This window comes from Etheostoma cragini, chromosome 12 (genome assembly GCF_013103735.1).
Source record: "Etheostoma cragini isolate CJK2018 chromosome 12, CSU_Ecrag_1.0, whole genome shotgun sequence".
Classification (NCBI taxonomy): Eukaryota; Metazoa; Chordata; class Actinopteri; order Perciformes; family Percidae; genus Etheostoma; species Etheostoma cragini.
Genome location: NC_048418.1, coordinates 19,101,010 through 19,117,855, shown reverse-complemented (window position 1 = coordinate 19,117,855; position 16,846 = coordinate 19,101,010). Strand labels below are relative to the sequence as shown.

Genomic DNA, 16,846 nt, shown 5'->3' with positions numbered 1-16,846 from the left:
ACTTGAACATCTGCGGGCAGATTTTCTTCTCTTTGCCTGCTGTCTGGCATATTAAGTCGATTCTGGAGAATAAATTCATATAATGGCTTTATTGCTTTTGGGTGCATATGACATTAAGCCACAGCTCAGTTAGAAACAAACATATGTGTGTATACTATCTGCTGTTTCATCGTCATTGCATCATTTAAAACATTGCTTAAACTTTCAATTTCATGGCTTAGAATCTTAAATGCTTGACGTAGGGGTGCTTTGCAACCTTTCCTGGATGTATAGCAGATACCTTACTGTATTTCTTTAAAAACAATTAGCCCTAATCTCTGCGTCTGAGCAACATCCAGGAACAAGAAATGCTTCTGTTCTTACCACCACAGGGAGTTTAGGCCAACATGCTGCTTAAAACAATGCGGAAAGGATCTTGAAAAGTACACTTAATGGTGCCGGTTCCCCTCCTGCTGTAAATAGAATGAAGAGAAGGAACAAGAGCAAGAGAGGAATGAAGCAAATAAACATGAAGTGAAAAAACAGACAATAGGACTCTAAAAAAAAATTGTCTGATTGAGTGGGAAGAGGGAAACGAAGTGCATTAGAAGTGCTTGGAGGGGAGTGATAGAAAGAGTGTATAGGGGATGGGGGTGCATTAAGATGTTCTGGATGATAATGCTGCCTTGTGTCCTAATGAAAAAAAAAACAGATGCTATCCGGCTTCTGGAAATTCTCTCTCTCTCTCTCTCTCTCTCTCTCTCTCTCTCTCTCTCTCTCTCTCTCTCTCTCTCTCTCTCTCTCTCTGTCTCTCTCTCTCTCTGTTTCCCTCCCCTACCCCCCCTTGGGGATGTGAAAGACACTTTCCCTCCTCTTGAAGGGTCCTAACTGGCTAAACGCAGCGGGGAATTAGCTTTAGCTTCTCTTTACTGCCAAAGTGTCCTCGAGGTGTGGAGAGACAGCATGGTCTGCCTGTTGGTCTGTGTGCCCTCCTTCTACTCTGCATGGATGTCTGGATGTCCTACACCCTGCCCGCCTGCGTGTGTGCGTGCATGTGTGCGTGCACATGTGCGTGTCAACTCGTCTGTCTGTCTTTGCGGCCAGCTGTTTGTCCAGTCTGTATCATTTCTATTCCATGTGTATCTTCCTGGACATCCTCCCTCTCTCTCTCTCTTGGCCTGTCTGTATATTGACACTGGGTGCGTCTCTCTGTTTGACTTCCTCCATTTTGCTGGACACTTCTTGCCGCATTTCGGCTGCTTGCATAGCCTGTCTACTTCACTGCTCTGTTCTGCGTCAGAAAAATAAATAAATAAATAAATAAGTGGAGAGAAAAACAGCTCAGCCCCATTCAAAAGCAGTGCTTCTTTGTTACTCACAATGCAACATTTTTACTATAAGTTAGGGCTGCACAATTAATCGAATTTCAATTGAGACCGCCATTATGGATTCCCACAATTGAATGAACTTCATCGACTCCGCTCATAGAAAACTCCACTGCATATCACATCAAGCGCTTCCTAGACCAACAACCAGCCACCGGAAAATGTTTTAGCTACACTTTTGGGGCGCTGTTATGTCGCTGCACAAGCACTTTGAAGCAGAAGTCTGTGAAAGAAATGTCCAGAATGTTCCGGCTGCAGTCCAGAGTAATAAAAGTAATTTACAACAGAGAGCAGATGGGCAAAATGAAAATCAAATGTCTGGCGCAGAAGGTGAAGACCTAGTCCCTTTTGGACACAATTGTTATGGTTTGGGTGTTTTGTCTTTCCTTATTGTGGTAGTCGGTTTTCCTGTCTTAATTTCTTAGCCCGGTTTTCTGTCATGTCTATTCTATGGTGTTATTTTCGGTCTTGTCCTATATATAGCATATGTTCTGTTGTCTGCCTGCTCTCTGCATTTGGGTCCTACATTCCCTCTATTCCATACACTCGTAACAATTGTGTTTGTATTTTGCTTGTAGGAAACGTACTGTGAATGAGGACCTGTCTTTTTTGATGCAAAGATGTGTACATTAACAGGAATGTATCACAATTATTTTGGTCATAATCATGGAGCGTATTACCGTGGAAATCCAGAGTTCTTGCAAGAGCACAATTTGAATATGCCCAGCTAGTTACTCTGTTATCGAGTAATGCTGCTCATCAACTACACCCTTGTAGCCAAGCTGCACCAATCACATTGGTGAGTCTGATACAGGCTGTTGGCCTGCTCTGCATGACAACGTTTGGGTAACTGTGGCTAATTTAAAATGGAGCTGAGGGAAATACAGGACAATGACACAGTTCTAATTAAGGAATTAAAGTAGCTTAGGTTGATTTGTAACAAGGTCCTTCCATCATAGAATTGAACTCCTTACCTTGAATCGGCTGTTGCAGGATTTAGCTCTACTTCACAGCTGACGTCATCTTCATAATCTTTAAGTGTGGTGGAACAACTATCAGCTATTAACAGCCTTGTTTTCACCTCCAAGGGACACAGTGACATTTCAAATTTTGCTCGGTTGTATTTTTCCACCGAGCCCTTAAGCCCACAGTATTTTTAGCAGACAGTCACTCCAGAGATTCACTGTCACCACAAGGATTTTGTCTCCTCCCCCCCCTACTTCTCAATATCAAAACGTGCATACAAGCAAAATTAAAAACAGGTTTTTAACACAGCATGTTGATATAATTTTAGACCTGCGCAATGTGGGTTTGCATTTGGTTTATTTCTTTAGAATTTAGTCAGGCGGTTAATTTCTGGGCATTAGAGGCCAAAACGTCCAACAAACACAAAACACAGCAACTACGAGTTGCCCCCGGTGCTGCGCATCGGAGTGTGAATGTGTGTGAATGTTTATCTGATGAGCATGTGGCACCTTGTGCGGCAGCCCCGGCCACAGTGTATGAATGTGTGTGAATGGTGAATGTTTCCTGTAGATGTAAAAGCGCTTTGAGCAGTTGTTAAGACTGGAAAAGCGCTATATAAATACAGCACATTTACATTTACATTTACATTTGCTCAAAGTTGAGTTACAAGCTGAACCAGACTTTTTGGGATGATAAACACGTCAAATGCATGATTTATGTACATAACCGTTGCTTCAAAATGGAGCTAATCAACACACAGCAACTGCCCTGGCGCTGGATAGCTGGCAAGATAGCAATTGCTAACCTTGTAGCTGAAAGGGATTGTCACGCATTGATCTTCCCCTACCTGTAAATTAAAAATATCAGCTTAAGGAATGTGGAGGCGGGCGTGGTCTGCAATCAGCTGCAGTGTAGGAAGATGTGGAACTATATCAGGAGCGCAGTGGCATGTGAGTTAACTGTCTCAGCTGTTCGTTGTTGTACTAATTCAACTCTCCCTTTATATGCAGTAGCGTGCTGGACCTTCAGACGCCTGCCACACACCACAGAGACAGGACTGTAAGAGATTATTTTGTTAAAGCGTTGAGCAACGGGCTGTGTACTGACCAGTAGCTTGGCTGTCAGAGGCGCACGTGGCAGTTGTAAAGTTGTGTTGAGAAGTGTGAGCAGTCAGAAAAATAACAGCTGTTGGCCTGTAAATTGTCTGTCTGCTGTGTTCTGTGCGGAGGGTCACCCACATCTCGTGGCTCAGTCCAATTCCAATGCTCACCCAGCTGAACTTGCTGGCTTTGCAGTACTAAGAAGCTGCCCTTTCAGCTTTTCACTTTGGTGGAAATTATGCAATATGGCTGAGCTACCGCTAAATCACTTAAAATGTATTAAATTGTAATAACAGTTTCTATTGATTTCAACAAAAATATTAGGAGAAGTAATAGCTTCATTTTGGGTGGTATGATGGTTCCAAGGCAATGGAGATTGGAGGTAGAATAAAAAAGACATTACGTTTGCTGGCATGCAGTTTGCCACCACACTGACTGTTTTAAAATCTTTCTTCTCTATGCTATGTAATCTAAAACAGAAACACAAAATTCAGATAAAAATGCAACTGAACATTTTATTTGTTAATTAAGATGTCCCTTATTAATGAAAATGTGTAATCTAGACACTATGACTATCAGCGTTATAATAAAAACACTAATACAGACGCGTTCTTAGGTGAGTGGACTGAAGTGCAGAGGCTGCTGTGTTTTGGGCCTGATGCCATTTGTTGGTGGTGGGCAACACAGATGTGCTTGCTATCCATCAGCCCACTACATCCTCCATGTGTCTCAAACAGTCTATTACCCCGTGGTGCTGCCTCTCTGTAAAATGTGTCATTTTATTGTTCTGATTTCTCTCTCTTCCCTGGGGAGTGGAATATGATTTCACAGAACATTTAGTGGATGGGATCTAAGGGAATAGTGTGGGTACGGGGATACTGGTGGTGGAGAACGGCGATGATCTGGCCTAATTAAGCCCTTTCACCATCCCCCTCCACCACTCCTCCAACTTCAGTACCACCACCCCAACACCCCCATGCTCTCTGATAGGTTGCTGACTTTCACCGTGGAGTGTGAAGGGCAAAGGAGTACTCCTCAAATCATAATCCGCATGACTGGGAGAAAAAGGATTAGTCTAGATGTAGCCTGAGCAGCCATGCAAAGGCACATACTTCAGCCTCCTGTGTCTGTTTAACCCTATATTTCATCTACAAAGACACCGAGAGAATAAATGGACATATTAAGCCATCAGAGCGGTAAAGGCTTAGTCCTTCATGGACTTGGTGGACTGAAATTATATCAGGCGATGAAGCTACAAATCAAAGCGGTGCACTACACACTGAAGTACTGTATAAGGCGATCTGTTGTCAGTTTATGCTGCTCCCCTTGTTGGCCATACTGTTGGGGTTTACATACATTTCAGAAGAAGGCGTGACCTCATGTTTTGTTAATGGCTCTGACCCAAGTATCATTGCATGGGTGAGTGGCGCCAGGTGGGTCTTAACCAATCTTGTTTTCCCTCCGGCCTTCACAACAATTACCCAATCGTCTCATGTCATCAAAAGCTTAGCGTCCTCTGCAGTATTGACACAGAAAGGAAAACCTAAAGAGGTCAGGCAGGGACGAACATCCCAAATACTAAACACATGGTACAAACGTACAATTCAAATAACTAAACAGCCCCTAAAACAATTTAATGAGTGTTCGCATCACCGTCACTGGATAGGTGAGGAAGCGGGAGGGAGTGCCGGAGCTACAACACATGCCCCTCCTGCACATCGGGCACTGGGCTCGGGCAAGCGTAGGTTGATTGATAGTGGTGCCAAGACAATATCTCGTCAAGAGCCCAGTGCACAAGGATGCCCAGCAGCGCAATGATGGATGAGCTCGCAGATGGTACATAAAAATCGAACCCAGCATACATAACACATTCCCAGCTCCCTTTCTTAACCTGTAATGTGAAGTGATAGAAATTTGTTTCGCAGTCCATTGCCGCGGACAGTGATGGATGCCAAAAAGAAAGAGAGGGAGAGGGCAGGGGAAGGAGAGTGCTATTTTGTGTGTGTGTGAGTGTGTGTGTGCGTGTGTGTGTGTGTGTCTGTGTGTGTGTGTGTGTGTGTGTGTGTGTGTGTGTGTGTGTGTGTGTGTGTGTGTGTGTGTGTGTGCGTGTGTGTGTTAAAATCCACCCTGGAATGTTTTGCAGCTGTACCTTTTTTGTTGTTGTACTTGTTCACATTTACATAAAACACAAAAACATACAGTAAGTGTAGGGGCTAGGAAAAGTGTGTTATGCAGTTCCCGTGTGCAGTCACTAAGTTTAAGTGCCCACCATGTTTCACCATGATGCATCTAAGGTCATCTCAATTCAATTGTATTCATAGTGTCAAGTCAAGAGTCACATTAGTTATCTCAGGGCACTTTGGAGAGAGAGTAGGGCTAGACCACACTTTATAATTTAAAGAGACCCAACAATTACCAGCGAGCAAGCATTTGGTGCAATAGCAGCAAGAAAAAAACTTCCTTTTAGAAGGAAGAAACCTGACTCTTGGTGGGGGGCCTTCTGCCTCGACTAGTTGGGGAGGAGACAGAAATAAGACTCATAATAATTACAGCGGTGGATATAATGGATACATTTAGATAACAATTATAGTAACAAAAAAAATGATAGAACTACACAGGAAACAACATATCTAATATTTACAGTATATATGGTCCAGCCCTATATATATATATATATATATATATATATATATATCATGGTATTTGTCACATGTCTCTATCTTATTTCTTGTGTGTACCTCCGTGTAAAGATTGGGTCGATGTTAAATAGAAATAGTCAAGTGCTGATGTACTGTGTTAACAGCCAACTGTGTACCATATTAACACGTGACTAACCATTTACACTGATAACACAAAACATACAGGTGTGAACCATCATCACATGTCATACTCTCCAAAACACTGACCGCCCCCAGTTTGTTCCAAAATGGTCTGTTATAAGCTAATTATTTTAGGCATAAAATGCATTATCAAGTAATTATATTTGCATTAAAATGGTCCAGTTAAAATACGTTTGTAACAAAAGAATTACGACTCTAGATAAAAGTCTTTATTTCATGCCATTGTGTTTTCAAATGATGGATAAATAGTATCACTAATTTATTAAAATCTTGGTAAAATCACTTAAATTTTGTATAAATGTTAAGATTAATTAACGGATTATAACTAAAATAATAGTAAAACTATTTTCATAAAACTGAAAAAGTCCTCGGCATCCACGCACTTGCCCTCCCATGAGTGGTTTGTTTTTTTATCTTGTTAATGTGGTCACACACCCCGAACAACACCGACCACCTCGGTGCATTGTTAGCCTATCAAATTGACTTGTCGTCACGAATCCCCCAGTAGCTGATGAATATTAGATGGAAGCGCATAATACCTCGACAGAGGAGGCCTCCCCCAACCAAGGCAAGGGAGGCTGCACATTCAGCAGTAAAGCGCTGCCTGCTGAGACCTACAGTAGGTGAATGTGTGGCCTTACAATAGAATCCACGCATGTGATAGGCTGTCTGTACTGGGATAGATGTAGTTGTGCATATGATGATGAATATTGAATATGGAATGATTCAGCACATTTTTGTCATAGGACACATTCTTTCTACAATATAAAATAAAGGCCTAAAATGCCCTAAAAATAATCACCCAAAAAAGATTTAATAAAACTTCAACAAGCTCATATTTTGAAATTATGAAACACACAAAATGTTGATTTGTCATTTGTTACTCCATCCCTTTGATAATGTATTTGTAAATTCCTCAGCAAATATAGTCAGAATAATAAGTGATTGGGTCTTTAAGAGAAGAGTTTAAGATTGCGGTTGTTTTGACAATGTTCCCATTACGTCAAGTCTGTCCTTTTTTTAGAAACTGACTAGTTTCTAAAAAAAGGACTACGATTTGAAAAAGCATAAGTGGTGGAGAGAAAACATGGATTGAAATAGAATCTAACATATGACTGACATGCTCTTTCTGACCATGTATGATACAACCCCCCCATGTTATCCAGCTACACCCTAGTATAATGCAGGAAGTACCATAAACATGAACACACCACATAGTTGGTCAAAACTGATCCACATGATCAATCGGGCAACTCTCATTTCTAATCTCTTCTATCTGAGCTGTAACTAATTACTATTAAAAAGGAGTTTGGCAGTTCACTTTCTTGCCGACAGTTGGATTAAAAGAATATCATCATGTCTATTTGATGAATATGAAGATAACACCAGCAGCCAGTTAACGTAGCGGTTTAGCATTATGACTGGAAATGGGGAAAACACCTAGCCTTGCTCTGTCTAAAAATGTTCCTTGAAGCCTAACTCTTGCCAAAATGCAACCTAGGGTCTTTTCTTTTAGGGTCGTTTAAAAAGAAAATTAGGACGGTAGCGCCACTTTTAAGATTTACCGTACTCTCGTTTTTTCGGTCAAAAGGCCTTTTGAATGGGAATGCTAAGGGCTCTACCATGATAGCATCAAAATAGTTATTTTTTAAAAGACTAAGAAGGCTCGACACAACATGAAACTTAGCTCTAAGTATCACCAGGGGCTCTACACATGAACTCAACATTGAGAACATTGTTTTTGTACACAGAGTTTACTAAAAGAAAGGTTTTAACAACTCACTGTAGCTGATGGTTTTTCCGGCCGCCGTCCATAAAATCAGTCAAAAATAGTTGAGGGAACAGAGTGAAGATGGAAAGCTCCTAAAGCTTAGTGACATATAAATGCACGGATAATTTGTTGTTTTGTTGTTAGTGAAGAACAATGTTGACCTTGTAGTTGAAAAAGGAGCCTCATAAGAATAACATTTCCTCTATGAAGTCTGTTCATTCGCCTTTTGTTCATTTTTGCCTCAAATGACGGGTAGCGTCGTAAACAACAACTGCTAACGTGAGTTGCTCAAAACCTTTCTTTTTATAAACTCTGTGAACACAAACAATATTCTCAATGCTGAGTTCATGTGTGGAGCCCCTGGTGATACTAAGAGCTAATTTCATGTTGTGTCGAGCCTTCTTAATCTTCTAAAAAATAACTATTTTGATGCTATCATAGTAGCGCCCCTAGCACTCCTGTTCAAAAGGCCTTTTGACCAAAAAACAAGAATACGGTAAATCTTAAAAGTGGCGCTTACGTCCTAAATATGCTTTAAACAAAAGTTTGACTCGTACATTCACAAAAAGAGCGTAGGTTGGATTTCGGCGAGAGTTACGCTTTAAAGTCTCCAGGAAGTTCTGATAGTAATAGTTTCGCACATACAGTATCTGCTCTGAAAGTCACACGTTTTTAGTTTTAACAGTTCAGTTTATGTACGGCATAAACAAAAAAGATATCACGTGTAAAATGGTGAGCTTTAAATGAGCTCATAGGCATGTTGTGTAACCTTTGGAAAGAGCCAGGCTAGATGTTAGGTTACCTACTGTAATAGCCTAGAGCATAAAGTGTGACATCACTGAGCGATCTTAATTCAAGCTGCTCCACACACTGCCAGGGAAACACTCTCGTGGTTGCATAGTGTTTGTTCTGTGTCTGCTTACTCCTCTTGTTTTCTGCCTATTGGGAGTTGTAGCACACTTCGTAAAACTGCTAGACTTCGGTTTGTTCCTATATTCATAGTAAAACACATTTTGCATCTGATTCAAGAATGTTTCTGCTTTGTTGGCTTAGATGACTTTTTTGTTTGTTGCTGAGCTTCCTTTTATGGTCCATTTTTAGTTAGAAATCTTTAATGTCCTTTCATAAATTGGGGAGTACACTCCCACTACATAGGGACTTTTCCATTGATATACAGTACATGAAAGCTGTCAAATTAGTAACTAGCCAAACCCTAAAAAAGGAACTATGCATTTTGCCTATCTTCATTTCGCTAGTAACCCTCGAGTGTTGGTAAATGGTATAGTCATTTTGAAATTAGACTTGTCAATTGATTAAATATTTAATGGTGATTAATTGCATGATTGTCAATTTTATCTGTTCTAAATGCACTTTAAAAAAGGGAAAATTGATTTAAACTTGTTCTTATTAGCCCTGTTGGGACGAATTGTGAAAAGAATGTAATTCCAGTAGGAAAGAAATCAAAACTATTGAAATGCTGAAATTACTATTCCAATGGGATGTTTTTTTATGTATATATGAATTTGTTGGCTAACATTAGCTAATCTCTCTCTTCTTGCCTTGGCCTACCCACATGAGAAAACGAAATGCTTGTCATGTCACGTCTGATGAACAATAAGTTAGCGGGAGTGGGAAACAACACAAGGCATTGTGATCGGGGGGGGGCGCCTTGGCTGGAAATTGGAAGAAGGATGGGAATCAGTTTTAATATTACTTTAAAATTGACATCCCCTGAAAACGCTTCTATTATCAATAGTTAGCTTGTTTTGTTTTCTAACTGCGGCGCGAGCTGTAGGAGCTTAGCTGGGAGCTTCATGTAAGCAGCTAAAGTTGATGTTAGCTGCCCTACAGCTGTCAGTTAGCTTCATACAATACCTTGTAATAGCTGAAGGCTAAGTAACATGACAATCTGCAAGACACAGGTTGCTTTTATATCACTAAAACATTAGTGACAGCCTCGTTTGGCTTAATTATTAAGGTCGTTAGCATCCTCGCTAACACTATTGTTACTTAGTTTATGACAAATCGTCTTGACTGTGCTTTCTAACATGATGTCATTGTGCTAACCAAGAATCGTTACAACAGAGCCGCTTGTTAGATAATGTTTCATTACAGAATTCTCTGTTGATTTGTGTTTTATGATGCTGTGTGTTTGTAGTGGAAAATGAATGTAAACAAAGTGGTGTGCTAGAAACGCAATGCGCCATGACGTAGATCCCCTATCAAAATTAGGCTGATGTTGGAAGTCCCTCTAGTGGACACAACGTGTAACAACAACCACATGCTTATAGTGGCATTGACAATACATATGCCTCAGTAGTGTAGTATATCTTATTATCAGGCTGCATTTGACAATGAAATACTTGAATATTATTTTAGTATTTTAAAAAAATAAATAAATTTGAACGGTATTATAGAAGAAGAAGAACAGTTCCAGTTTGTATCAACATGGGAGTGGACAAACAGGCCTGCTTTATGCAAATGTTTATTGTTGCAAAAACCCAAAACAATGACAAATAATATTTTCCAGAATAACCTCAACGGTACTGTAGGTTAAAAACTATACAAGCTAAAAGCATGATATGGCAAACTCAAGCCCATCAAGCACCTACAGATGGGCACATTGACCTGAATGTAACAATGTCATTGTGTTAAACTTGACATGTGGCTCACAAAAACATCCCCTTTTACTAAGTGGGATCAAAACAGGGTAATGCAAAAAATATTGAAAACCAACAATAACTTAAGTGTAAGAGAAACTGTGATGACTCTGTGAAGGCTATATGTGACGCAAGGCTCAGCCTCCCACAGGAGTTGCCTGGTCGCAGCAATCATTTTGCACAGTGGTCAGTGTGCTACATTTATGGTTCACTGTCCCACTGTCTGGCAATTTGCAGAAAGCGCTTCCTGATTCCCCAAACTACGGATCGGCGCCAGGGACCAAATTACAGAAAGGAACATAAGTTAACTCGTTATTAATGCGTTCACTTTGACTGCCCTATTTGAAATAAATCACAGCAGATTTGTAAACTAAAGTACTACACAACTCATAATCCCATATTCTGTAAACTTCCAGCTTTGTTGCTAAGTAATGTTCACACTGTAATTAAAAAATATAATTATAATAATTTCTCTTTAAATTCCTTCCAAATGCCAGATATTCATATTGAAATGCATCAGGGACATTGTAGATCTCCCTTATTCAAAGACACTGTCAGGCCTCAATTGTAAATAGAAAAGATTGGCGCAACCTAATTAACATATCGAAGGATCTATCCCAACAGATGGCCTTGGATTATATTCAAGGCTTGGCTCAAGTTAGTGCAATGGAAATGTCTGACACAGGAACTGCCTCTCGGTGTGCTCATGGCTACTAGATACATGTTGCAAATGAATAAACACTTACCTGAACTCCAGGAAAGGCTTTCTTTGGACACCCTCCAGTAGCGGCAAGCTAACAGTTAATTTTTATTAGGTTTGCCTTCAGTTACAAATAGTTATTTTAGACCAAATTACCTGGTCTGCCGTGACTCTGAGTGGGTTGTGGCCAAGTCTACTGTGTAAATGAATCAGTGTTATCTTACCCTAATGACGGCTACGGCTGAGCAACCAGCCAGGTACATTACCAGCCTAAATCCTGAAACAGCCTTAAAGCTGGCAACAGGGCCACCAGTGGGTCAGTGGTACAGTAGCTGTCGGAAAAGGCATTAGCTGATAAGATGGAGTTCGTTGTGTAATAGTATTAAAACAGTATAGCCAACAAGTGATTCACCCGTCACTTCGAGGTGTCACAATAACTTAGGGGCCCAAACCGAAGAGCAAATGTGACAATTCACCAGTTTGAACAGCTTCACTGCTTCGGAGTGTTGATGTTGATGAAACCATTGTCTCATGTCTGCATATCATGACAAGGAAGTTTCAGTGAACAACTCCAAAGTTGCAGCTATACATCAGTTTTTTATTTTTATATATTTTATTTGCAGAAATAGAAAACAGGCATTGTGGCTTAACAAGCAGCTAGCTTAACATTAGCTTGCATGTTAGCCTCAGTGACTTCATACACCACTGCAGCTCTGTCCTTACATAGAAGCTGCCAGGTTCACACACCATCCAAGTCTGAACAAAACCAGGTAGATCCCGAATGTTGGTTTGACTTCAAACCTGGTATAACGACCAACAGCCAAGGCAGCAGTCACCAAAACTAGAGCTAGGGTCAGTATCTTTATATAAAAGGCTGAAGTGGTCTGCTTGATTTGTCACAGCACATTTAATGTTATAGTCTCTAACAGAGAAGCTAGGGTTTTAACTCCTGAGTCTTACCCATCTGTGGTTCGAGCAGCTAGCTGTGAGACTCAGACTGGGTTCGTAGTACGTTTTTGCCTTGACATTAGTCTTTGGACATTAGTCTTGCAGATTTTAGACAAAACAATTAAGCAAGAAAAACAAAAGACAGACCAACTGATAATGACAATTAGCTGCAGCCCTACATTGGACGATCAAATGAAACGTACCTTTCCGAGGGACTGCAACACATTTGAAGTCTTGGAGATTGAAGTGGAACTGCTCTTCTTCCCTGGAAAAAAGATCAGTGTTTCCATTAGTCCCTATTATGAACTTAGTCTGCTGGAGATCCAAGCTTTGTTGCATGTTGCATGTGTCTGAGATTTAGGAGGTTTAGAAAAACATCAGTTCCATTTCTGTGAGACTTCTCCATGAGTTATTCAGCGCTACAGAGTCATTTCAGCTAACCCACCACACCAAATTCTGTTTTCAATTTAACCTTTTTTTTTATTGATCAGTTACTTTTCAAAAACCACATAACTACTCTTTGCATTTGCATGAGTCTGGGTCTCCCTTTATTTCATTGCAAGTGATGTAGAATTTAAAGAGCTATTTTTTTAAACGGAGTCTGGCACAATTCTCACCCCACATAAAACACTACATTACTTCCAGCAAACTTCACGTAAAACAATGAGGGCAAAAGAGCATCACAACATGTTTTGCCCAAAATTCTTTGGTCTAGCTCATAAAAAATCACATCACCGAATCCCTCGATCCCTACCGTGTCTGTTTGTAACAACGTTTCAACTGATTGAGTAGTTTAGAGAACACAGTCAACTGTCCCGTGTTACAGATGTCACAGACAGTTGCCTAGTTCATGGACTCGCTGCAGAAGGAATGTAGGGTAAACACAATGGACATTCTGTGTTATTTTTGGCATCAAAAACATATTTCTCGATCTAGTGGGGGCACCCTTTTGCCTGACGGCCCGCCAGGCTTACACAATTATAGGGGAGACACTGTAGTTGCTGAGGTAGCATTTCGAAGTAGGTCAATCTCATACCAGCCTTAATATGATTCCACTAGCACTGTTACTGTTGTCGACAAGTACTGCTGACTGTGTCTGTTGACAAATTCAACAAAAGCAGATGTGGAACTAGATGCAGCAGGAGTGGTTTGTTCTGCTGGTGTGATGTTGGGCTGTTACACACAGAGCATGACTGGATGTCCTTGTCAATGTTGTCTGTCATTGCAGGCTAGAAAACTATCAACCTAAAATCTTAACATCCTTCTTTAAAGTCTTATCATGGGCTTTGTTAGTACGGTGACCAGGGTCAAGTGGGCTGTCCGTTTCTACGGTCAGTGGCTTACCATAGACATAATCATTGAATTTGCTCCTTTTTAGAGCTCAATTTCAGTTTGAGCATATCTTCTTTGTCAGTTAGCGTCTGTGATATATTGGCCACAGGTTTTCCTTCCTGGAATCATGATGCACCAAGTCCATACTTTAAAGCATCCAAGTAAGTGTATCCGGCTTGCTGGCGTCATAATAAAACAAAACAAAACGTTTTCTGTTCGAATTTGGTATCACAGGTCATCTTAAGTGGGGGTTAACTGGTGAACATCTTTACTGAATGAGACAAGCCCTACTTTCAGTATAACTGGTGTTAAGTGAATGTGTGAAATGAATAAAGGAGCAGGGCATTTGCGAAGTCTCAGGGGCTAAAGATTTTTTAATTTTCATTAACTCTCTGGTTCAGATTTTAGATTAGTGATTTTTTTGCTTTGAGTTTGAGTGGTTCGTATTCACAAAAACTGACTTTACACCACATGAATAGATCATCTTGAGATTCTTAAATTGAGTGTTACTTTATTCTGCTGAAAAGGGAAGACAGGATGTGGGAGTGAAACTGAGCGACCCTGACCCAATGTTTTTACTTGTTGAATACATGAAAAAGTCATGGAACACAAAGAAAGAAGGATGTCCGATACTTGGTCAGGCCCCAACATCACCTCGTCTAACCGTGGAAGAGAAATGCACAGGCTGATGGAGCTCCTGCATTGAGTATTGATGAGTAGGATGGGATAGGATGTCAGAGCAAAGTGAAACCAGAGACCCTTCACAGAATGAGATGGGGAGGGAGGCGGCAACAGCGGTGGTTGTGGTGGTGTGATTTAGCATTTTAACATTATTACTAACAAGACGTGCCTGGCACTCTGCCCCGGTGTCGGCCCGCAGAGTAAAGGAAGCAAGGGAGGGGAAGGAATAGAGAGATGTCCACTGCTCCCATGCCAGCCGTACCTTTCTTATTGACAAGAGAACAAGAAAGAAAGACAGAACAATGTGAAGAGAAATGCAGGACGAGAAAATGGAGGAAGAGCGAGGGAAGATGCACTTCCACTTGAAACTTAATTATGCATGGCAGGGCAGCTGGAGCAAAAGAGAGGAGGAGAGATGGATGGAGAGGGAAAGAGGAGAGGAGAGTACCCACCTACGCAGAGGGAAGAGGGGCAAGTGGAGAGGAGGGGGAGTAGGAAGGGCAAAGGAGAAAAAAAACAGTTAAGGTTGGGGGGTGTGGGGGCGTTTCTGTCATGCTTAAGGGTGTTTTGTGGTTGGTGAAGGTTGCAAATACACAAGAGGGCCCATTGTGTTGACTGAGCTGCAGGTGATTCTTGTCAATGGTAAATCTGGTCTGATCAAAGGATATCATAAAAAACAAACAAAAATAAAGACAGCCATCTTCCCAGTAATACAGCGCCATCTATCAAGATGTGTAGACGTGTGCTTAGCAAGAGATAATACAACATAAAAGCATAAAATGTCAAAGTGAGGCAAATAATCATGGCAAATAAGAGACTAGAATTTAGTCCTGAAATGTTATTTTCTTTCATACAAAAAAACTACAGGTCAACTTATTAGTGCTGTTTAAATATTGAATCGCGATAAATCGCATTAATGTCATAGTTAACTCTCAATCAATCACACCCTTTTATCTATTCTAAATGTCCCTTACTTACTTACTTTTTGTCCCATTATCTTTTCTCATTTTAATACTCATCAACAAGGAAAAGTGGATTGGCTAGCTTTGTGAAAATGTTTTTTTATTAAAAACAACATTGACATAAAACCTACTGTAGTGTTCAATTTCACACTAACATTCTCACTTGGAGCAAATAATCTCTCACACAATGTAACACTGTCCATCACTAAAAGGGTGAAAAAAATACTTTGACAAGGGGGGGGTGGAATTGGCATCAGCTGTTTGGCCATCAAGTGATACTTCAGACTGGACGTTCTGATGATGAACGTCCAGTGATAGCTCAGTTCACAACAACAAAATGTCTCGTCAACGGAACCATTTGGCAACTTTAAAAAAGTCAACTTTCCATTCAGAATCTTATTGGCCTCCATTTCCGTGTTACACACTCGCTATCCACTCAAAACGTAACATTACTACTCTTCGGCTGGCTCGCAAGCCCAAACAGCGTGTGCGCGGCGTGACAGTTGTTTTGTTTCCGATCTAGCTAGATCCAGTGTGTTGTTGTAGTTTTTCTAACGTTACTAGTTGTTGCAACAGCTTGTGTAAAAAACGACTAAGTTTGCAAGGCCAAAAAGAATGTTACTCTCACGATAACAGAATTGGCGTATTAAAATGGGATAGCATAAATGCCATTAGTAACGCGTTAAACTGACAGCACTAGTGTTTATATAGATAATTTGAGTATTGACTGTAATTTTTCCCCAGTGCAGAGATCTGCCTTAAGGTTTAGTCAGAACAGAGTTTACAACAGCCTTGTGGGCAGTATGTAGAGCAATACAAGGAATTTGCTCTCAATTTACCTTATACACCACACAAGGAACACATGTACTGAAGGATACACATACACAGCTAAAGCAAGGACAACAAAGCTAAACAAAGAGAATCGCACTCAAATATAAAGCTATTTTGTATGCAAGTTGTTAAAAGAAAAGAAATTCCAGGGAAAAGGGGGGGGGGAAAGAACTAGTGAGTCCATGGTAAAGGAAACTACTATTGTAACTAAGTTACATACATCCAATATGACATAACCCTGTCCTGCCAAAAGAGAACTAACATGGCTAGTATTCACTACGTCCCCAAGCACCACTATAATATAGAAGGGCTAAATACAGTGTGAGGCTATAGACTAACTATAAAACATGTCTGTTTGTCTGTTTCTTTTGTAGAGCACAAAAATAAGACATATGACTTGTACCCCCCACCTTTTGATGAAGTCTCTTTCATGGCACATTTACCCAAGAGGGGGCAAAACCCTGAACCATTAAGCCTCTGTGTTAATGGGTCCACTTACTGGAAGCAACAGAGAAGCCATGTTTTCATGTCTTACAAAAAAATTATAATAATAACCTACCTCACTGTGCTACATTACGGCATCGGCTGTTGTTGTACTCCTCTGGGCTTAGGTACTCTTTCACACACACAACAACACACACACACACACACACACACACACACACACACACACACACACATACACACACAC

At 40.6% G+C, this 16,846-nt stretch overlaps 1 long non-coding RNA gene across 1 annotated transcript in view; it reads left to right on the top strand.

The window, feature by feature from the left end:
* The first annotated feature begins 9,981 nt into the window (after positions 1-9,981).
* LOC117953696 overlaps positions 9,982-16,846 on the top strand; it is an 18,870-nt gene continuing 12,005 nt past the window's right edge. The window contains exons 1-2 of the long non-coding RNA XR_004658657.1: positions 9,982-10,362; positions 14,083-14,093. This is a non-coding gene — a long non-coding RNA (uncharacterized LOC117953696). The remainder of the gene's footprint in view (positions 10,363-14,082; positions 14,094-16,846) is intronic.